The sequence below is a fragment of the Argiope bruennichi genome, chromosome 5 (genome assembly GCF_947563725.1).
Source record: "Argiope bruennichi chromosome 5, qqArgBrue1.1, whole genome shotgun sequence".
Taxonomy (NCBI): domain Eukaryota; kingdom Metazoa; phylum Arthropoda; class Arachnida; order Araneae; family Araneidae; genus Argiope; species Argiope bruennichi.
This window is the reverse complement of record NC_079155.1, coordinates 2,322,232-2,346,840: the sequence shown is the minus strand read 5'-3', so window position 1 is coordinate 2,346,840 and position 24,609 is coordinate 2,322,232. Positions and strand designations below refer to the sequence as shown.

At 32.3% G+C, this 24,609-nt stretch overlaps 1 protein-coding gene across 8 annotated transcripts in view; it reads left to right on the top strand.

Moving 5' to 3' along the window:
- LOC129968548 (polypeptide N-acetylgalactosaminyltransferase 13-like) overlaps window positions 1-24,609 on the top strand; it is a 342,413-nt gene that overhangs the window by 175,176 nt on the left and 142,628 nt on the right. For 2 of the 8 annotated variants that reach the window (XM_056082554.1, XM_056082550.1), the window contains one exon: window positions 3,617-3,854. The exons of the other annotated variants lie outside the window; for them this stretch is intronic. The gene's annotated coding sequence lies outside the window, so the exon portion shown is untranslated. The remainder of the gene's footprint in view (window positions 1-3,616; window positions 3,855-24,609) is intronic. 8 annotated transcript variants of the gene reach the window in all.

Here is a 24,609-nt window from a genome sequence, read left to right as displayed (position 1 = left end):
TAGAATTTTAAGAGATGATGATTTTCATATTCACCGCAGTTTCATAGTGACAATATGATTTCATTTTTTACTCAAATTTGCAAAATCCAGTGTCTGAAGTTGGATCTTGATTATATGGATTAGATGTCAATATCAAACTAGTGTTGAAAGTTCGACGAGATAGTGATGTGGGGATTTTTGAATGACCAAATATTTGCATTGTGCGTGTTAAAGACACTTTATCTCGTAAAGCAGGTTTCTTCTGAGGATAAAACTCAAACAGAAAAGTGTGCATCATCCTGTGTGGCATCAAGCATCCAACGTGCGAACTCCGCCCGATTTGTGATTTTTATTGCAAATTGTTACCTGCGACCCTATGTTTTCTGTTAATTTTTCATCTACTTAATGCTTACTATGCTTGCTCTGAATTTGTCTTTCGAATTTGACAACGCTCTCTGCGAACATCGATATTGATGTTGCAGCGATGTTTTTTGGTTCCCATTTTAATTTTTCTTGAATATTTTTAAAACTCCTCTGTTCTCACATTACACGCTTATATCAAATTACACAATATAAAATTCCTTACATTTTCTAGTATTTATTTTTCTGCAAATTTAATATTTTTGCAAATATGAGTTCTAAAGTACTTTATCGTTTTCAGTAATTTACGACCCCCTTGATCATCAAATAATCCGCATCTTACCAGCAGGGAAAGATGCTTTTAAGAATGTGCTGTCACTTAAAAAAATTCATAGTTGAAACAGCATTTGTTATTTTTTTATTAATTTTTAACAGTTTCCAATAGTTCTCCGACTCTCTATATTTTTTCGATTCTCACCTGTCATTTAGAACCCCATTTTGTATGGTGATTCTTTATACTCTTGATGCCTACTATCACCCCTCTGAATTTGTCGGTCGAATTCGGCAACACCCTGTGTATTTATATATACATATATATATGATATGCCAGATTCTAGTTTGAATATATATTTCCGCAAAATATTTCTTTTATTGTTTTTTTTAAATCCACAAAAAAAAATCACTGATCTCAACAGTGCTTCATGGAATGCTTGCTTTTTTTATTTCCTCGGAACGAAGCTAGTTCTGAGTGTAATGGCATTGTAACTTTTGTCCAATATTATTAAAGTGCTAACAAATAACAATAAAAAAATCTGTAAGTTTTATAATAGCAAAAGGATTTCATTAATTTTCTATCATGTTTCTTCTGTATCTCTTTAGATTATGGGTTTAATAAAATCTCATATTTTGGAATTTTGGAGAAAAAAATATTAAAGAGTCCGTTCTACTTCCAAGTCACGGAATTTGTGAAAAGGAAAGTACAGACAATGAACTTTTTAATGGGTTTAGAGCAAAGTTTGATTTTTTTAAAATTTACCATGTATTGAATATTGTCTGTTAAGCATCTAACATGATAAGGTCTTCTCAATGACAGGCATACATAATTCTGATCATTTTTATCGGTCTCATAAAGAACGTGGATATACACCTTGATCGCAAATATTTTAAAAATTACAATTATTTCTCTTAGTGCACTTCGAATGCTATGATGTAATAGTGAAACCATAATAATAGCCGTTGTGCAATCTCAAAACTTGACCATGACCTAATGAATCAATTCACATTCAGCGAAAAGTCATGCTCCTTTTTAATGTAGTTTTAACGCATTAAAAAAGTGCATATAACCTTATTATTCGTATGTAATGAAGATAAAATGCTCTTTTAATCAAATTGTTCATTTTTCTTTTCTTTTAATAATCATGCTGCCTCTGAATTTACCAAAGATTTCTTGACAGAATAAAATAAATCGCTTCTTCCAATACAGCAGCATGGATTCACTGAAAATAAAAGTTAGGTTGACAAATGTAAAATCATCGATTCTTGTCCTTATCCAATTTTAGAGCTTTGGTTCCATCAGTAGCTGTAGAAATTTTTTTATTTGAACTTCCACATAATAAAACTTTGTCACAAGGCTTACTGTTTCGAAATATTGTTTTCATGTTTTCGACAATCAATTTTTAGTATCTGTTTCCCTTTTTTATGTCGATCGATAGCCACGGGCATCGTCGAAATAAGTCTGTGGCGAAATATGTATATGTCTGAAATATGAAGAGTACTGATTTCATATATCGATGACTGTAACCTTTTAATGAATAAACAATGGTTCTCTCTCTCCCCGGCGACTTTTAAGGTCTTGCACCCTTTCGTGTAGGCGGGTCATCGTGGGGTAGACCAAGACCATATATCGAATGCAGTTTCTGATGTGGATGCTTTCGACGGAAAAATAATTTCAAATAATTTTAGAAGTAAAATTTCCCCATTTGCTCTTTTTGAGATAAGTGTATGCTGAACAAGAAAAAGTATGAAGAAAGGGGGGGGGACAAAAATGCAATCTTCATTTTCTAAAGCAAATAAGCTCGTTTATGACATATTTTTCATGGAAATTTCGTATTTCATAAACTTATTGAAAATTAGATTAATTTGCTGGCTCTCTTGAATTATACTTGTATGCTAGCTAACGTGTTCGACTTCTTTAAACTATTTTAATCTAATCATACTCGTGGGGTTATTAATATTTTAGAGTGGTGTCCTTAAAGATATTCCTATCATCCATTTACTATCTCTCTTTTAATACTTGCATCGTTTATTGCCCGTTGCACTCGATTATAATTGATGGGTTGATGATATTTTGTTATGGTAATGTGCATTTATTTCGTAACCATTGACAGTCATCCTAATACATCATAACCAAGTCTGGCTTTTGCGTGGTGAATCCTGCCCAATCACGATAACCACTTCTGGGCTGATTCGAGTAAATGATTAAACAAGCAGCTGTCGGAATATTTGATACAATTACTAGAATACATAACTACTGAATGTATATTAGTGCCATGGGGAGTCAACTCCAAAGTATCCATTTGGAGTTAATGGTTGTTTTTACGATATTTTACATTTAAAAAAAGTTACGAATCTACATATTTCCTATTTTATTGTTGAAAAATTTCAAAACCATTTAGGAAATTGCCTGCAATTGGTTTAATTTGCTGTTGTGAACTACAAAATATATTACTTTTTGAAGTAGCAAACTAAAAATTTATGAAATAGTGGTTGGTTTCCCATATCTTAACTGTAGCTTTGTTATTAATTATATCTCAAAGACATATTTTATAGGTATCTACTGCAGCATTTCATAAATCCATTATTTTACATTTTACTTTAAACGAAAGTACATGTTGATCTGATCCAGTGCATTCATACGTTTTCCCTATTTATGTAAGACGACCTTCAAAGTAAAATATTCAAGTCTCAACGTCTGTTTTCATGTGTTTCTTCATTTTATAGTTTAAACCAGTAAAATAAGCGGAGGAATGATGTGACATTTTATCGCATTTTAAAATTATGATGATTCATTAGAAATTTGGTATTTTGTAAGAAATTAATTTATTTTGCATTGAGTTTTATTAAAAGGCTGTATCATATGATTCCATTTTCTTCTGTATTGAGCTGAAGTAAGCCAATTTATAAAGCAAAATCTCTTATTGCATAAAAGTTATTCTTAGGAAATGATCTATAATTGACAAAAAAAGGATTTTAATTTCAATAAATTTCGGTTCTTTAGGCCCTTCTGCATCTGGAAAGACCACCCTTGAAGTTCGTACAATGTTTATCTGTGTTGATGGTAACACCAGAATATGAGTTGGGTCGAAGAAGATTGGAAAAAATAACTCGTTGACTTTTATCAAAATCAGTTGGCACAAAACTTGGGACTATCAAATCTGCCAAAGGAAAGAGTTATTTCCCTAATCAATGAGTCAATTTTCTTCGTCGGACCTTTGAACATCACAGAAAATAAGCAGGTAAACTTACAAATATTAATAAGCAAGTCCATCGCATGAAAAATTGTTAAAAGAATTAAACACAAAAATTAAAATAGTACGCGATTGTTTGAATTTTAAGACGGCGTGAAAACCGCTTTCTTTGGATAAAGTTGACAAGTGAATCCCACTGATAATGTGAAATTTAATTTTGGATATTTGATATCATATAAAAAAAACCTGTTAAGAATATTTTGATCTATAATACAACAGGCATAACCACTTATTTACTGATATATATGATATCTTCATGTGTGAGTAACTATGTATTCATGCGAAAAGTGCTCTTATTTTTCCCCTTTAAGTAACTATATTTTTCTTTAAAAATCCAAACGATCTTTTTATAAACTTGTATTTCACTTGATTTGATCACGTTTATGGAGATCCTCATCTGTTGAAATTTTGTTCATTTCTGTGTTTTGGAAACAGCACAATTCTGTCAATAATTTCATTATTAACAGAATATAATAATAATCAATAATTTGATTATTATTTAATCTATTCATTTAATTGTGATTAGTTTCCATACAAGTGATGACAACTTTTTGTTAGTTTTTTTAATTGATTTCAAGATTCTATAATTTGTATAATATAATAAATGATAGCTACTTTAAATCGATTTTGAGAAAGAATCGATATATGCACACAAAAGAAATTAAAATTTAGGTTTACTTTTAAAAAAAATTCTGATTTATAAATGTGTTTTTATTGAAATAATTTAATCCGAAAATTTGGTTTCCATTAAAAAATAAGTGTATTTACCGTATTTCTTGAATTTAACTTAACTATGAAATATTATATGAAATCTATCCAATGCTTTTCACTCTTTATTTATATAAAGAATTGTCTAAAATATTTACAGTTAGCTAACTGAATGGTGTCTGATTCGAATTTTTGCTAAATGTACTAAAGTGTTGATTTTCAGGATCGATTTTAATGTTCGTCTCTAAATGAAACGTAGTTAATCAAAATAATAATATTATTTTCAAATTGAAAATATTTTTTTATGAAACAAATACTTTTTGGTCCACGACACTATTTGTATTTAATTAAAATTGATACTTTAAATACTTTTCGAATCCTATTAAATTTCACCTAACAACTTGATGTCATTTGGATAATATTCATCATTTCCTGTCACAAATTTTTGAATCACAATTTTCGAATCATTGATTTAAATTGGTAAAGCATATTTTAATGCGAAAAATTGAACGCTGGTAAATTGAAATAACCTCTAGCGATTATCAGCATTCAGATTGTTGTCATTCGATTTGCCTGGACGACAGTGTCAACAATCTCTAATATCAAGAATATTGCTTTTCATATTATAAAAAAGGATTTAATGCGTGCTATTTCCATTTTATTGACAAAAGACATTGTTCAGCCAGACAAAATATTTCTTTAAACTCCTTTTCAAAGAAAACGCAAAAACGATGTCTCCACTTTCACTTCTGTGTTTTTTTTTTTTTTTTTTTTTTTTTTTTGAAATAGATGGTAAAATTAGCCTGAGATTAGTATGTTCGCAATATCTTTCATTCAGGATACGCATCAGAGTCACAAATGCTTTTCTCTCTCATTATACAACTGAAAGGAGAGATCTACAAATTAGAAGACAAGACAATGAAGTGGGGATTTGACAGTCCCGTCTTCGGGATCTCGTCGGCTGTTTATGTTCAATACCTCCAAAGGTTCATAGTGTTTGTGTGCGTCTGTGAAAGGTTCATAGTGTTGTGTGCGCATCGCCATTGCGCTATGTGGAAAGTTATTGTTACTACGCCTTTTCCCTAGAGAATATATCTCAAAACTGCACAGTTAGCTGCCAGCTCAAGTTTTATATCCTCGTTATTTGGCGCAAATCAAAAATTGGAGAAAAATTTTTTTTAATAACTTTCCGACAGCTCAAATGAGATATTAAGTTTACGAATCATCTATCATTTAAAGGCAAAACAAAACAAAAAGAACGTATCTACACAACATCAGCATTGCTTTTCTATTGATGTTGTGCGTCAAATTTTTCAAATCATTTTATTAATGTAAAGCATTTGTGCAATTAACAATATCTGCTTTCATCGTATATATTATTGCTGTAAGCGGTCACAAAATGCCATATATTGTTGGTAGCTCCAGCTGTTGGATCAAGATTTCGCCAGTTTTTCTATTTGTGCGTGTGTGTGGGGGGGAGTACCTGTGATATTTTGATACGATAGCAACAATGTGATGGACTTGATTTGTTGCATCTCAACATTTTAAAATGAGTTGATATACACGGTGTTATTCGAGATTAATATCCATACATCCATAACATTTTAAAAAACTAATTTCAAGTAAATTATTATAATGTACAAAAAATTTTTATTGACTGCTTTTAATTGAAATTAGGGTATTAAGTGAAAAAAGACTATTTTGATAAACTTTGATAGCTAATTTTCTCTATAAGTTAATATTTTTCCTATTAGCACTGCAAATTTTGTTCTCACATTCTTAAACTATAAGAAAAATTGTCTTCGTTTGAATTATTGACTTAAACTTGATTTTAAGCATGATTAAATAATTATCATTTTGAGACTAATAAAAGCATCATTGTCGAAAAGCATGCTGAAATAAAAAAAAAAGATTTTTTTTTTTAAATAATGGTATAGCAGTTCAACGTGTAAAAAAGGTAAAAATGTACGTTCAATTCTAATTTCAGTTTTTGCGCTTTAGAAAATTCACAACATTCTATCTCATGTCTTTATTATATAAGGCATGAGATAGAATGCTGTCTCGTGTATGTAAAATGTAAATGGGCAAAATTTGGTTGAATTCATCCCAGTTATATAGAGGATGGCATGGAACGTGCATGCATACGTATAGACGGATATTTGTACATAAACACAATGATTTTTATTTATATTAAGATCATGTCATTATCGGTCTACCATAATCTCTTTTTTTCTTGAAATAACAACTAAAATAATTGTCATTTTTTTGCGATCTCTTAAATATTTACTAAATAAAGTCTTATAATTTGTACTCAATAAATATCAATGATTTTCGCGGCAAACCCTTTCGGCCGCATTTCGGATGTGATCGCCAAAGAATCCGAAGAAGAATCTTTACGTGTGAAAGTGAAAGGAATTCCTTTATTCTCGCCAACAAAAGAGAGCAGCCATCCCGCAACTGCCAGACACACACACACACGCTATTAAACGAATGGAGGAAGGGGCGTGTGTAATCGTCGAAATAACTTCTGTTCTTTTCACTACGTGTCGGCGGACGAGCAGACGGTTTTCTTTCTGACCACAGCACGCAATTCTTCGGAATGGGAGGGAGGGGGAGTTTCGGAACGAAGAAGAGGGTGGTCGGTGACTTGAAATGATAGACCATGCCTTTAGAAAAAGTTTTTCCATTCGTTTGTGGAACATCAGCCTTAAATTGCCTTCTGGAATTCAAGTAAAATGTTGTTCTAGAACAGGAACATTTTTGTGTCGGAAATGGTTAGCTTTTAATATTTAAGAAGCGTTTCTCTCCAGTGGATGGAAGTGTTGCCTTTTATGTTATACTTGGAATGAACGTACACGACATTTAATTTCATAATATGTTGGAAAAACTGGATAAGTTTTGCGGTCAATAATATGAAATGTTTGGAATTCTGAGAATTTTCTTTAATGATAAATTTTATGTGATTGAGAATTTTCTAAATATGTTTACCAAATTGTTATCATTTTGTGGGCTCAAAAAGCCTCTAAAGCATGTTTATCGCCTCAATATTTTTCACTCATTTTCATGCGACATACCTCAAATCAAGAGATACGAACTGACATCTTTTAAAAAAAAAGGGGAGAGGCAACGCGTTACGTGACTTACTCAGCTCATCGTGTCACTGTGACATCACGTGATTCCTTCTCATATTGTTTGAGTGTGTTTGCGCGCTCATGGCAGGTTCGGCACGTTCATGTGGCATTCATTAGCAAAAACTTCGAGCGAGTACGTACACCCTCGCTACGAAAGGACCCATAAAAGTGTTTTAAAAAACATATTTTTATTATTGTACGAAGAAGTAGAATTACTTTTTAAAAAAATATTTGCTTCTTTTCAGTCTTCATTTTATAATTCATTTTCTCTTTTTTCATACTATTATGAACTCTTGAAATCTTTTTTTATTCATATTTACGGACTGTTGGTACACGTTATATAAAAGAAAATATGACTTCAAATCATTCATTCACTAGCAATGAAGTTCTAAAAGTATTTAAATAGAGTATTGCCATCGAGAATACTCAAGTATGCAAACGTTTATAACTAGCACATTAGGAAATGAATAAAATTGTTTTAGCAAAATTCCGTCTGTGCATACTTGAAATTTCCATTCCCAAATTCAACCCCATCTTTAACACATGAAATCACTACCACTCCTAATGATTGCCCTTTCACTGAAAAAGAAATAGCACAGGTCATTGATAATCTCCCTCATGGAAAAGCACCAGGATATGACGGCATTGATAATCTAATTCTAAAAACAATAAACAAAAATTTCCCGATCCTCTTCAAAGAATATTTTAATAAATGTCTTTCACTAGAAAAATTCCCGGATCCATTTAAAATAAGCAATATCATCCTATTTCAAAAAACTGGAAGAGACCCTAAACTATCCACGTCATACAGACCAATAGCTCTCTTGCCTACTATAGGAAAAGTTCTAGAAAAATTACTCACACAGCGTCTTATTTATTTTCTAGAATCAAATAAACTCATCAACAATAACCAGTTTGGATTCCGTGAAGGAAAATCCATAGATGCTGCTCTTGAAAAACTTGTAGAAAAATTTATGATGGAAAAAGGGAAAAAGACAATATTCTGGTTCTTTCAGTGGACATCAATGGGGCATTTGATAATATCCAACACCATTCAATAGTTAAATATCTAGATAAACTCCAATGTCCCCAAAATTTAAGAAACATCTTTGAAAACTTGCTACATGCCAGAAAAATAATCCTCAACACACAAGAAGGCTGGGCCATAAGAGAACAGGAGCAAGGCTGCCCCCAAGGATCGTGCAGTGGTCCAGCTCTGTGGAACTTGGTGGCGAACGATCTGCTTAATAAAATCTGGCCTGCCCATACAACTATCCAAGCATTCGCCGATGATTTTGTTCTGGTCATTAAAGCCAAAACAAAAGAAAATCTAAGACAAAATGCCCAAGAATCAATAGCACAATTTATATCCTGGGCTGACATAAACAATCTAGAAGTGTCCACGGGGAAATCCAACTTTATTCTGTTTAGTAAATGGGTAGCAGGACCCAGAATCTATTGGCAGGGAGAAAGAATAAAGCAGACGCATGCCATTAAATACCTAGGTGTCCATATTGATGATAACTTGAATTGGAATACCCACCTCAAGCATTTAGCATTGAAAGCGCAACAACAACAATTCAATTTTTTCAAAATAGCTGGCAAATCTTGGGGGATAACACTTCGACACAGAAAAATTTTGTACAGGACAGTCATTGAAAGGATGCTTGCACACGGAGCTGGAATTTGGTGCCTTCACCCAACGGTTAGATTAGCAAGAAAGCTCTCTTCCATCCAAAGAGGCTTTCTGCTAGCAATTACGGGAGCATACAAGACCACGCCTACTGCAGCACTTCAGGTTATCCTTGGCTTGCCACCACTACATCTGCAGCTTCAAATGATGGCAAGAATGACTGAACTGTACAGACTCCGTGGAATCGTACATGATATGCCACATATCAGCCCACACGAGTATGAATACAGAGCTACGGGCTGGAAGTCACATCCTTCCAAACATCTCCAAGCACATCAAATTTCGTTGGAAGACGGTGGGTCTCAGAATGTAGTACTCGGGATCTATACAGATGGATCAAAATCCTCAGCAGGAGTTGGGGCTGCATTTTGTGTCATGCAGGATGCAGTGACTATACACCAATGGTCAACCAGCCTATTGAAAGAAAACAAGCTGAATTACTAGCACTCAACAGAGCAGTCAAATACGCAACCTCTCTTCCTACATCAGATCCCGTTACTATTTACGTCGACAATAAAGCAAGTACACAAGCCTCAAGTTCTCCAAACTCCAATAGCCAATTAGCAAGAGATACATTTACCCTTCTTCTTGCAAACCCTCACATTAAAATCTCATGGATCAAGGCACATGTAGGCTATGAAGGGAATGAAGCGGCTGACAAACTAGCCAAAACAGCGGCTAATGCTAATCAAGATCGGAATATAATGAAGCTCCCAAGATGTCACCTGAAGAACATCCTCCAAACCGATATGATGACAATATGGCAAAAGGAATGGGAAGAAGGCGAAACAGGCCGCTCCACATTCAATATAATACCGAAAGTTTCTCTATACGCTGCCAACTGGAACAGAACGGATGTCCTTTTCTTCACTGGACACGGTCCATTCCCGACATACCTACACAGATTCCATCTGGCCAACTCTCCTTACTGTAGCTGTGGGGAGATAGGATCCCCAATTCACTATGCCACCGAAAGCCTACTGACTCTGTCATGGCACATGAGAAAGCCAGAAACAAGTCTCGAAGAAGAATGGTACAGGAGAGTTGTATCGAATACCCTTTCACGTGGCAAGATCCACTCCATAGTAAACCATATTCACAAATACCAAGACCTATTCAAGACTACACATTAGCTGAGACCAAAATGCCACATGTCAAAATCAGCCGAAATTATAACTTCAAAAGTCCCTCAAAAGTGCAGTTCTCGCGAAGGAAATCAAAACCACAGGATTCAGACGGACGCCACAGATTTCTGACTCTTTAGTGATTACTTATATGCTAATATATGTCATACAGATATTCTCAATGTAATTTATCAATTTTTCAGTTAGTAATCTCATTTCCCTGTAAGTTCAACTCAAAGTCACCATTTGTTTAAGTATTCTTTTCCCCTCTATCCAGTTATTACATCACCAAAAAATTGAATATAGTCATGTAGGATTTGACACCAATGTGATTCTCTCTGGAGAACCCTGGATGGTCTGTCGTCTCTTTCTTTTTATCTTCTTTCTTTCTTTTTTTTTTCCCCTTTCATCTTGTGCTCATCCAACTGGTTAGATAACTTAGTGTTATAGGCACCGGGGGCACAGGATGGCGTTATGTTATGTTATGTGCATACTTGAAACAAGTCATATTAAAGGACAAGAAACGTGTAAAAATTGAATGAAGCATTGGTTGTTATTGGAATTCGAGAGTCATATCATATCCAGAGTTTTAATAATAACTTTAAAGATGGCGATATCTCATCTTTGGAAGATTCATGTTCCAAATCTAGTTCTCATTGTGCTATTAAATTTTTCAGATATCAAAAATCTTCAGCGTATTTTGGAGTAAAAATGTGTGTGTTTGAATGCATCCTTAAGTATCGCAGCACTCCATGCACTAGATATGATTTTAATCTGAGAAAAATCAGATTAAGATTAAAATGAATCACGTTATGCATATCTTTGGTGATAAGTTTGCAATTTGCTTCGGTCAAATATTTTATTCTTTCTTGTGACTGAAAATGTCAAACTTTTAAATTTCATGGACTCGCATTTTATCTCTATTCTTATGGATAGAATGGATTCCCAATGATCTGAAAGGACAGGCCGGTATTTTATAAATGCCTACAAAAAATTAAATTATTAAGCATGTCCCTCTTGCAGTAGAACCCTCTCTTATTCATTTTCTCCGATCTTAGGGTCAGTTATCCTTCCTCTCTCGCCAGTATTTTATAAATGTTTCTGTATTGTCCTGTTCGTATTATGAATTTATTACATGAAAAGAAATCACAGGAATAAAAATATCGTTCACATTTTAAAAATGGAATTTTATTATATCTGATTTCATTACAAGAACATTCATTCATGTACATAGTGTAAATACTTTAAAAAAACACTTGCGTAAAATATGAACTTAATTGTATCAAATATTTACTGTCCGTTTCTAAACAATTATACTAATGTGAAAAGGTAGACCTTAAAATGTCAAAGCTAAAAATTTATCTACCTTTTAACAATCAGATTTTAGCTTTTGATATAAGTATTAAACAGTGACTACTGCGCCTTTTGAGCTCTTTCCTCCACTTTACACCAGTCGATACATTTTGGAAAGCAAGTTATTCCTCGTATCAACGCGGAAGATTAAATTCGCGGCCAGGTAATTTAAAGTCAACTGCAATAGGAAAATGAACATTTCAACTCGTTTAAACATTAAAGATATCATGTTCCAAACGCAATTTGCAGAATTTGTAGCATCTAAAATCGAAAACAAATTGACAAAAACAGATTTCGACAATAAGTCAGGGAAAAAAACCATTACATAATCAAAATATGCCATTCGTTCGGGAAGTGTGTGGTGCGTGCGTGCATGATTATATAAATCTATTGTAGGCAGTTATCTACTATTAAGATTGAATTTCAGGTCTGCTTAAAACACTTAGGCTATAAAGAAATGGTTCCTAGTTATATTGTAGTGAAATCTAATTTCAAAGTGATTTCTTCTATCATTTCTCCTTTAGAGGATTTTGCAAAATCCAATCGGATAGCTCAGATTCTATTTCACTTTTTAATCAACAACAACAATTTTAATAGACACATGAACCAATCATCGCGGATGGATTCAAATCCTTGAAACCGTGCTGTCCATACTTGTTATCAAAAGTTGTATCTAAGCTGCGAATTCAACTCTCTTGCTTCTATGCTCTTCTCTGAAATTACAACTGTTCATTTTGCGCTTATTGATTTGCCTCCGATTCTTAAATATTTTTTTGTATATAAGTATCCATGAGTCTTTTGGATTCTTTAAGTAGCTCCTCTAATGACAATCCGCTTATTAAAGAAATCCGCCACTTTTATCGACATTTATTTTTACAGGATTTCCGCATCCTACTTTGGTATCCTCACGTGTTGATATTGCAGACTTGTCCGCTAATCATTTCCTGCAAAGAGAGCGATCGAATTTTTGCCCCCATCCATTCTTAACGATGGCATCCACTCTGCCATCAATCAGTGTGTTTTACTCAAAGGCAAGAGAAAAGAAAAAAGAAATAATCAACAAAATCTTTCACAATGAGTTTCTAAACTTAACAGATGCTGTGATTTCATTTTAACAGGACTTCGTGTAGACGTGTACGCATAAATGTGTAGCTTTTGCGGTCACTTCCAACTTGTAACCATTATGTAGACACTTTTTGCTAACCGAGATATTTTAATAGACTATGTAGTCTTAACAGTCTATTAGAGTGTGTAAAAGAAACGCCTTTCAAATATTTTCATTCAAACAATTTTTAACTTATATTTTTTATTATGAAATAATCCACATTTTAACATCGTTATGTACTTGATAAACTTATGTTGAATAATATTTAGGAGACCACCAATAAAAGGTCATAATTTCCGTTGGGAGCATTTGGAATTTTATATCAAAATATTCCTTATTATAAATGGAAAAATAATTTGAAACTTGAAGATCTTTATCCTAGTTTGCATGACATCCTTTTTAACACTATTGAAATTTTTATTAGAAATAAGGACATTTATAATAAAAATAGATTTCTATATGAAACCAATAATGTTAAAAACTTCATGTATCAAGAATTCACCGCATTGATATTAATCAGATTTCTCCTTTTAATTCAATTGTGCATTTTCATTTTCGCCTGCGATTGGACTAGTACTTAAAGCACAACATAGCTGACGAATACAAATCGGAAAATAATGTTATAGATTATATTCTTTGCTTTACCCAAACATTATTCAAAAGTTAGTATAACGATGCTTGCTTTAGCAAAGAAATGCTTTCTGCCATTAGATTGTGTGATGAAAAACTTTCTGATTTTCTTTTAAATGAAATGGTATGTGAACCGATTTTCACTGAAGTTTTTTAGGAAAAAAAACCATAATTTACAAGTGTTACTTCAGGTGATGCCTAAAACCTTTAAAGTTGTTTGTTCCACTTTTCTTTTATCATGAGTCTTTTAAACTGAATTGAAATTTCGAAATCTTAAACATTTGTATTGTTTCATTTCGTGATCTGTAACTTTTCTTAAATTGATTGCAACATTTACATTAAATTTTTTCCTTTAAAAAAGGCAACTGTAATTTAAAAACACACACACACACACTTTTCCATTTTTTTTTAGTGGCATTTCTCTCATCAAGGAAATTTAATTCCAACTGCAATATCCATCTCTCCTTCGGAAAAAAAAAACAGATCTTTTTAATACCAATTCATTCTCTCCTCTTCATTTCTTCGGGAAAAACGATTTCGCTTTTGTTTCAGGATACGGCTTTTTTTCCCCCATCGCTTTAGCCCCTTTATTTGAAGGAAAGGTACAACGAAGTTAGGAATGTGGAGAAAAAGGAAGTAACAAGATAAAAAAAGCCTTGAGAAACATAAAAAGCTACTTCGTTTGAAAATGATTGAAAACGTGAAGAATAATTATTTCTGTAATTAGATAATAAGGAAGGTTTCGGAGTAAAATAGCTTAACTTTTTTAAAAGTACCTTCTTATTAAGTAATTACTTCAGAAATTGATTTTACATGATTTTTAACCATTGATTCACTATAGCTGCTATACGAAACATATATTTTTTTAACATAGATACTTGTTGATTTGTAATTTGCTTATCGATGAAGAGAGGAAATCAAGGAAGGGTAAGATTTAGACCGCATTGAAGTGCACACCTATTATTTTATTTCCTTTTTATAACAATTCTCTGTGTTAAATTTTTTTATTCTGTTGAAATTATCATGCTATGTTTGTGACAGGAGTCATTTTAGTATTTTGTCTTATTTTTATTGTTAGATGTATGCTAAAACGAAGACATGTGAAAGTTTGCTTGTGATTTACATAGAGGGGGGAAACAAATAACCTATAATAAATTTTAAAAAAATAGCTAAATCCAAATTATCTGGTGACAAAATCTTGGGATAGAAAATGGTTTCCGTCCAGAAGGTTTGGTGCACATTAAATCTATCGGAACCAAATGTTCTGCTACTCGTGTAGTGTGAAATTTTAGTGAAAGAATTGACATCTATTATATCGTATTTGTCATCTAACCGAAATCTTAAAATCTCTCTTATGTTATGATGCTAATATAATCTAGAATTATTCATTCGATTCCCGATTTTGCATATTATTTCAAACTGCCAAGCTTTACTGAAGAGGATAGTAGATAATGAAGCGTTGAAAATTTTGCTGATGATTTTGCATTCAGTGTCGTACTTGTTTCCTTTGGGTAGGTTTTAAAAGAATGTGGTGTAAATTCTTACAAAAAAGTAAAAACATAAAAAATTCAGTTGATGTTAATATAATCTAATCTATAAAATATATAAATTATAAAAGTAAAAGCCACCGACTTTTGTCTCTCGTTTTGAGTTCAAAGAATGTAAGAATAAAGTTATTTCAAGATTTAAAACATTCAAGATGAACATGTGATTCTCTTCAGATGCTTAAATGAAAATTCTTCTCATAGAGAACACAATATAGGATTTGTGCCCCGCTTTATATGTAACAATTATCTTTATCATCAAAATTATCCAAGAAATGATATATTCGCTTGATAATTTCAAAAATACTAAGCTGTCTTTTGTTTCCGGCAAACAGCGTATCTAGTTGCTCTCATTTTAATCTGAAATAGCCATTACGTTTCCGGCTATTTTTAACCAAGTTCTTGAAAGTCCTTTGATAAACAGATATACGAACCCAATCGGTTTATTTAGATATCTCAATGACTACATCTAAATGCACTTACATTTGAAATTCTACAGGGAATTACATAATAAAAGGTCATAATTTCCGTTGGGAGCATTTGGAATTTTATATCAAAATATTCCTTATTATAAATTGAAAAATAATTTGAAACTTGAAGATCTTTATCCTAGTTTGCATGAATCCTTTTTAACACTATTGAAATTTTTATTAGAAATGAGGACATTTATACTAAAAATAGATTTCTATATGAAACCAATAATGTTAAAAACTTCATGTATCAAGAATTCACCGCATTGATATTAATCAGATTTCTCCTTTTAATTCAATTGTGCATTTTCATTTTCGCCTGCGATTGGACTAGTACTTAAAGCACAACATAGCTGACGAATACAAATCGGAAAATAATGTTATAGATTATATCCTTTGCTTTACCCAAACATTATTCAAAAGTTAGTATAACGATGCTTGCTTTAGCAAAGAAATGCTTTCTGCCATTAGATTGTGTGATAAAAATTTTCTGATTTTCTTTCAAATGAAATGGTATGTGAACCGGTTTTCACTGAAGTTTTTTAGGAAAAAAAAAACCATAATTTACAAGTGTTACTTCAGGTGATGCCTATAACCTCCAAAGTTTTTTGCTCCACTTTTCTTTTATCATGTGACTTTTAACTCGCTAACTTGGCTAGATACATTCAAGCAAGTGAAACTAAAACCACCACTTGTGATATTCGCTTGAATAAAACTGAATAGCATGTGTTATGATGTGTTTATTATCTCTTTGATTGAAGGCACACAATATCGTAGGCAGTATAAAGTTACTGCATTGTTGGTCGTGAAAACATGGCTTAATACAAATTGGCTCCATTCTACAAGTTATCTGACAGTCGATATTAGATAGTCCACAAAATATCCGATAAGCTAAGTGAATTCAGTGTTATGCTTCTTGTTGAACTTCAATGATACTAACTGAATATCCAAACTCACCATGTGGAAGCATGAAAGTTTACGTCATGATCAAGACTATGTCTCGCACTTTCATTTACTGTTGGTGTGTTAAAGATTTGTAATCTTCTCTTAGTGTCTTAATAATGATTTGAAAGTCTCTGGTAAGATTATTCTTTACGAACATTGAGAGCATTACGAGCTATTGCAAGTATTTTATTAAACTTTTAGTATTCCAAGAATTCACAACTAGTTCCAATTTCTTCGTTCCCAAAGGAATACATTCGGAGAAACTTCTCTTTTTTATTGAGAAGTGACATAAAAGATTTGTCAACTTTCTCCTCAGTGAATGTGAATAAATAAAATTTTTAAGACTTCCTTCTCTCGAGAATATAGCTGCTGTGAAATGTGTTCGATCACAACAGCATTTAAATATTTCAGATTTTGAAATTTTTACAAATATATATTTTAGACATTAAATTTATTAAAATTATTGAAATTTTTAATAATAATATTCTTTTAGTAATTAATTTTTACATGCCATTTATTAAAAAAGTAAAATTGTAAAAGTAAAATTTTACTCACTATTTTTAGTTCAAATATTCATTTCATGTTGTTTTCTCATTTTAGACTAAATTTCTAATTAAAATTTTAGGTAATTCTATTTCTTACAGTGATTCCTTTAGCTTCTACTTAGTCACTTTCCATTGCCTTTCATAACTCCACCCGTGCTTTGGTTGCATTAATTATTTACTTGTAAAAAGCTTGATTTGCATTAAATAGATCTCAGAAAATTCTGCAAATATATATCACAGAAAACGAAATTTAACGAAATTGTCAACAGATGTTTACGATAAAATAAAAATAAACAAATTTTAAATTTTACAGAAAAAAAAGTATTCTTTCTTTTTGGATACAACTCACATCAAATTATATTAGACATTACTGAATAATATTCATGTATAATATTCATTAAAAAATATATATTTGTCTGGTTAACTGACCAATCTCACTATTAATTAGTATTTTTAATATCTCACTACTACCACCCCCCCAAAAAGTGCAAGATGCTCGCCATGTCCCTGATTTCCAATATTTTAAAATAGAGCATTTAAAAAAAAAATCAATTCGAAGTGTAAAATAACTATACTTTCGGGTGGGAAGTAAACATTTCAGGAGATGTTTCATTTGCATTCACGCATAAAAAAAATAAGAATAAATTTAAATGGAACGCTTAAAATAAATAGTTTTATTTCTACGGGATCTGCAGTAGTCATATTTTAAAACAAATAAATCAATTTGTATCTAATCTTGTGCTGAAAAAATAATTTTCATTCAAAAATTAATCATTCAAAGAAATTATATATTTAAAGAATAAAATCTAAATGTAAAACGAAGTTGATTTTTTTCCCGCGCTTTTTCTTTCTTTCTTTTTTTTTTTTTTTTTTCATAAATGTATATTATGCATAAAACTAAACTCTCCCTCTCTCCTTGATTTTTACAATTTCTTTTCTCCGTTTCAGATCTGGGTTTATTACTTCATTAGTAGGACTATCTTTCTCAGAAAATAAAGCTTATCGAACTGAGATATTTCAGATAGCACCACACAAACAAAACTCGTACCTTTCACTTATTAAAAGAGAATTTCCTTCTAGGATCCATCAGCATACCGCATAATGTTTCCCGTGTATTTTTAAATCTACTTACTCTCTTATGCAGCTTTTTGTATGTGAATACAAATTCATTTCATTTTTTCAAGGAAATAAAATGTTAACTTTTTATGTTGGCATGAAATAAATAAAATTTTGAATTCTTACCAACAAAAACTCATAGGAAATATGGAAAAAATATTTTTAAATCGATACCGCAGGTTTAATGAAAGAAATTAAGTAATATTGTTTCTCAATGAATTTAAAAGCACGAGAGCTATAAGTTTATGAATAATATCTTATCTGCAAGTGCACAAGAGTGATATTTTTTCCTCTTTGGCTCGAAATGGTCTTCAACTATCAAAGTAGGGTTTCGTTTTTAGTTTTTGCTTTAAAAAAATCATCTGTTATGAAGTAAACTCGGTTGGATTCAACATATTCACAAAACATATAAATATATAAATAGTACTTTGCGAATTATAATTTAAGAACAGATCTCTTACTTCATCCCATATTGGTTTGGTTATATTAACGTCCCGTTTGAAGCAACACTAGGGCTGTTTTGGGACGGACCTCGTCATTTTGAACAGCGGTCAGATGACGAGGTCGACACCTGAGCTGGCACCCCCCTCTCCACACCACACTAGCGGGAGGACGTTTGGTCATGACGGATTTAACGTGCAACAGACCCCCTTACACGACGGTTCTTCGGTGGAATCGGGTCACGAACCTGAAACCCTCCGGTTTCGAAGCCGAGACCTTACCACCAGGCCACCGCCCCCCCCCCCCCATATTGAGATCATAATTACAGTTATATCATATCTTTAATATATCTTCTATATGCACTGTCTCTTTACTATGCATTTGAAATTGTAAATGCATATACATAATATTTCTGCATGAGATAATGACAACAGTAGTACTGGAGTTCTGTGCTAATGGACAGTTGGGTTGGAGATTCGATTCTAAGATTCTAAGATCACCATATCATTGAATCTGATACGCATAAAAAAAAACATCGGACCCTGTCGCCATGTCTAGATGACGTAGAAACCTCAATAGGAAGGTGTCGCGTCGGGTATTGTTCTCTTCATATGATTCTGATTCAAAAGGAGCTCCACTCCCAAGTAGCTCCACTGTCACTTCAAAATGAAGCGTTCATTTAACTGATCTAAGGTGCAGGGGGTGAGAAAAGGGTCCAGAATACAAGCCTTATTTGGACAATAGCAATTGGTCACTGACCACAATTTGTAAATAACATTGATAACAAGGCTGGTATTAAAATCCTTCTGTATAAAAGAACCGTAAAGATGATAAAAAAAAAGGATGATTAAAACCGAGAGGATAATAGAGGATATAATTAGGGATCTGAGAGATTCCCTTCATGAACAGAATTAATTGCGTTCGCACTGCTAAAGACTAAACGTAGAAATAATTTCATGTGTTATGTATTTTCAAATTGATCTAGCAGATGTTCATAAGATTCAGGCATTTCAACTTCATGAAATTTTGCCTTTAAATTGGAGCAGATTTAATCTCTGCTACCTTCAATTGCGGGTGGTTAGAGACTGTTTCTATAAAAGAAAAAAAAAAGAAAACTTTTCTTCCTGGGATTCATAGCTCTTTTCTAAGGCTTACATTTTTAAGCGTATTAATGAAAGAACGGAGTTGCTTCTCCACTGGACATGGTCCTATTTCATGTCAGAATCTTCAAGATAAAGCGAGAGTCACGATAAAGAGCGCTAAAGGTTCATTTTTACTACTTTTTTTTTCAAAGAATAGCTAACATTTGAATGCTTTAAATGTGCCACATATCTTTGTAATTTTTTTTTTTTTTTTTGTCTTTTTCTTACAGTTTTGAAATGATTTTTTAGATCAACCATGAAGAGTAAACATCTCAACCCTACTAAATCAGGAAAAAAGAAGGAGTTTTGATTTTTGATTGTGAAAACCTGACACATTTCTTCAATGCGCAGAAATGGCGAATTTAAAAACAAAAAAATGGTTATAGCGTGGCAGAACCATTTAAGCTTTGGTCTCTGAAATAAACCATCCATTATTGACAAAAATGGCAAGCCGATGTAACACGACTAGCAATGAGTCGTTGGCAAATCGCGTGTTTCCCAATTGCACTTGATTATCATTAATCATGTGTAATTAAGAATTTTATAGATACGGTTATTCACAATATTATTCATTGCGCCGTGATTGCTACACTTTTGATTCAGCCTGTTGCATTCTAAAATTTAATTCATTTCCAATTCTAATAATAGAACGAGATGCCAAATATCATCCATGCTCTTTTGAATCATCACATTCACATGCATTGAAATATCGATATTTTGAGTTTCATCAAAAAATATTCAGGTGTTTTTTATGATAATGATGCTTTCTCTTTTTATAATTTGTGTTTAAGAACTAAAAAATAAAATATAATAAGATACCATGAAATAGGATAATATTTTCAATTTTAATAATATGCTATTTTAATTAAGAATCCATGGACTATTTGAGATATTCATGAATTCCACGTAATTTCCGCGTTGAGTTCTTGCGTCTACAAACACCTTGAATTTAACCTAATGAATGTTTCAAAATATGATTAGTCAATGCACTTATTGCAGATAAATCAATCAACAGATAAAAGATAAATAAATCAATCAATCAATTAGCTAATCGAAGTTAGAAACAATACAGAAAGTAAAGTATAGCGTGTTTCTTCCCCTATATTAGGTAGCAAACTTCGAAAAAAAAATTGGACGCCCCAAAAAAAATGAAGTTCCTAGTGCGTCCCAAAATGTTGAGAGTGGAGGATTCTTCCCTATAATACCAGAAATAAATAAAACAAAACAAGTTACATCGAAAAGACGTCCGCCAACTTTACTGTATGCTGCTTTTTTTTTTCTTTTGTGCAGCAGACACAGAACCCGCCTTCCTTTCTTTATCTCCATACCTGCCACTTTACACTCCTGTTGAGAAGTTATCCCTCTTCTGTTTTCCAGCAAGAAAGCCGGCCTCCCACAAAAGTGGCTCATCGTGGGCGAGTTCGAGAGAAGAAATTGGCTCGATGTTGAGCCCTTCCAACTCCTCAGGATGCGTGTGCTCATCTCCGAGACTTCCGTTTCTCCCCTTTCCTCGAGTCTTCATTTGTATGCTCGAAGGGCCTCTTGGTAAGGCAGTAGTCATCTCGGGAAGGAGGCGGGGCTGTAATGAATGCACCCGGCATCTCTTCCTTGTATCTTTTCAGAAGCGTGATCCCTCCTTCCCTTTTCTTTGCTAAGCGTGATCCGACTGGCAAATGACTTTTTGGAAGTTTTGAAACGAATCCGAGCTTTTCCCAAATTAGACGGTCGGTCCGCGACCGATGGATTTCCAGCACTGCTTTGCCTCGTTTCTGTAAGGGATGGGATTTCGCTGCAATTGTTTATTCAGCTGAGTGTTTTATTGTTTGTTTTGTTTGTGGAGTGAAGGTGGGGAATTCATTGATGTAAGTCAATGATCGATACAATGAAGTGAAAAAGAACTGATTGTTGTTCCTAGAGCCATTCGGAACATATCGGGCCAAATCGATATGAATGGATTGAAGATTTTCAAGTATAGTAGATGAAAAATGCGAAACGTTCATTAAACTTTTTCATTTTTTTCGATGAATTTCCGAATTTAAAAAATTTATATAATAGTCTTATTATTCTATATTAATAGTCTTTTATATTCTTGCCAGCCGTACTATGATCCATTTGAAATACTCTGTAAATTGGGAGTCTAAAATCTAGACATTTGTATTGAGTGCAAATACATATTTGAATGAAGTGGTAAAACAGAAAAATTTATAGATTCTGAAACATGTGAAGAAAACTGAAATAAGGACCTTTTTTAACATTCATGCAAATTTTTTAATCATTATTTACTAATTAAGATAAAAAAAATTCTGCCTCTTCAGTTGCTTAGTGGGTAAATATCGAATAAAAATGTTAAGCCAATTTCTTCTTATATATCTTCAATTGGCATGAAAGACCAATGTGGAGAAAAAAACTGGCTATCTCCATATGCCAATATTACGCAAACTTTGATGTTTGATTTCTGATATGGTATACATTTCTCTTTTGTAATAGAAATTTAAAAAAATGTTCATAATAGAAAAAAAAATATTCATAAAAATGGCACAATTCATTTTCAGTGGCCGCATTAGGGTTAAAATTCTGAATTCCCGTGAAAAATCGGGATTCTTTTGTTGTAGAGCTAAACTACATAATTCTTATTCATTAAATGACGTATTTTCTGTCCATTAAATGTTAAATAAAAGTTAACAATTCGAACCCCATTGCAGTTATCCCTTTTGCTTACTTCAAGTCAGCAAAATACTTCAAGTCAGTCATACAAAATTTATAATACTTGGTTGTAGAGACGATGGGACCAGCGGCATTCTTGTGCAAATTGGTAAATGACCACCCAACGGTGAGATATCAGCCTTTGTGGATTTTGAATTAAATGAAATGAATTAAATAAAAGGGATTTTAGTAAAGACAGAAACCCTCAAAATCGATATTGTCAGAAAAACCCAAACAAGAGTGGGGGTGTATATCTGACTGTAAGAAATGTTGGACCGCATACTTTCTATGACTGATGGGCTATCCGGGTCTTAGGGTTTTCATTCTCCGACGAAATTTTATAAACGAACTCAAAATACGGCATTAAGAAAAATCAGTCTGCGACATAAAGCTTTTGAATGCGGTTCAGGCTTCGAGATATCAGCCAAAGGACATTAAAATAATCATAATGGATGAGGGACGTTGCTTACGAAAGCTGATTTACAGGAGATTGCATGAGAAAGCTGATTTACTCATTGCCAAAACTATAAAGTCTGAAAGAACTTTAAAGAATCCCTCGAGAAATGTTGATGCAATAGATTACATTAAGTAATAAAATATGAGCTATCGCACTTTCCAGTGATGGTATACTCGCAAAAGAGATTTCATCCATTCTGACAATTAAAACGATGGCTGTGTTTCATTTTTCAAAGTTTCAATGCCAGTTGTTGAAACTCGCAGAGTGCAGGGAACGGAATAACGATAATAACATTGAATCAACTGTTCTCTCTAAAACCACAATGCCAAAATTTGATTTTAAAAAGTTTGAAATGAACACGTCATCTATTGATTCGATATAACATAGTACACTCTATTTGGTTGAACAGGTTGTAAATGGAACTGAAATCGCAACCATCTTCTTTTGGTGACTTTGCATCATTTTATTTAAAAAATTTTAAATCGGTGAAAAGTTGAAAAATGTACTTTTATCAAAACGAAACGTATAGAATCACTCACTTTAATGAATTGTTCAGAATATTTTTTATTATTATTTAAAATATCACAATACGTTTGTAAAACGATAAAAATTACATTTTTGCACCTAAATTCTAAAATTTTAAACCCTTTACGAAAAATTAAATGCAGCAAATAGTTTTTGAATATATATAATATAATGATTTTAAATATAATAAATTAGTTTGAAAATGAAGTATTTGGAAGCTGTTGTGAACCCAAAACTATAGCTAGAATAATTTTAATGTAAACCAAATGAAGTGGGGACATTTTTGTTATTTTTTTTTTTTTCAAAATTTTAGAGCCCGGTTCTCGAATGGAATATTTAAGATTTAAAAAATTAATTTTTTTCCATTGATTCATATGCAAATATGCACATCCTCAGTCATATTAGAATTTGATATTCAAAACAGGATTTCCTATTCAGCACTAACATAGTTCCGATTCAGAAGACAAAGAATAAAAGTCTGCCTTTTTAAATATTTATTTTTTTAACAAGGAAAATAATTTTTTTAATTTCAAAATATAAGTTCATAATTTTTTTTTCATTAAAAATAAAAAAGTATAAGTAACGCACTTTTCTAACAGTAAAATGATTGGCGCTTCATGTAATAATTTCCTTATCTTTGAGAAATTTTTCATTTTCGCTGCATTAAAATGCAATATTTCAATTCTCTAGGAATGGTTTCTTCCTTCAATGCACTTCATTTATTCAAGATTATTGCTTCAAATCTATTTGATTATAATGCATAACTATACTAAACTATGTCTAAAATTTGACTGCTACAAAACTCTGTGTTTTGCTGTCATGTTATTTATACATGCTTTGCACTACAATTTTTTTTCTTTTATATGCCCTTAGTAATTATGATCAGCTCTAATAAAATATAACCTATTTCTAGAAACAACTGATCAAATGTAGCTTTTAGCTTTCATTTTTATTTATTTATTTTTTATTTTAAATAAAAGTCTATTGACTCTTTGGAAATATTACATTTATATATGAACTACATATTTCAGTTTTTATAAATATGGGCGGAACAGATTTATTGTTTTTACTTTGCCCCTATAGTAGCGAATTTAAAACGCAATTTGTACTA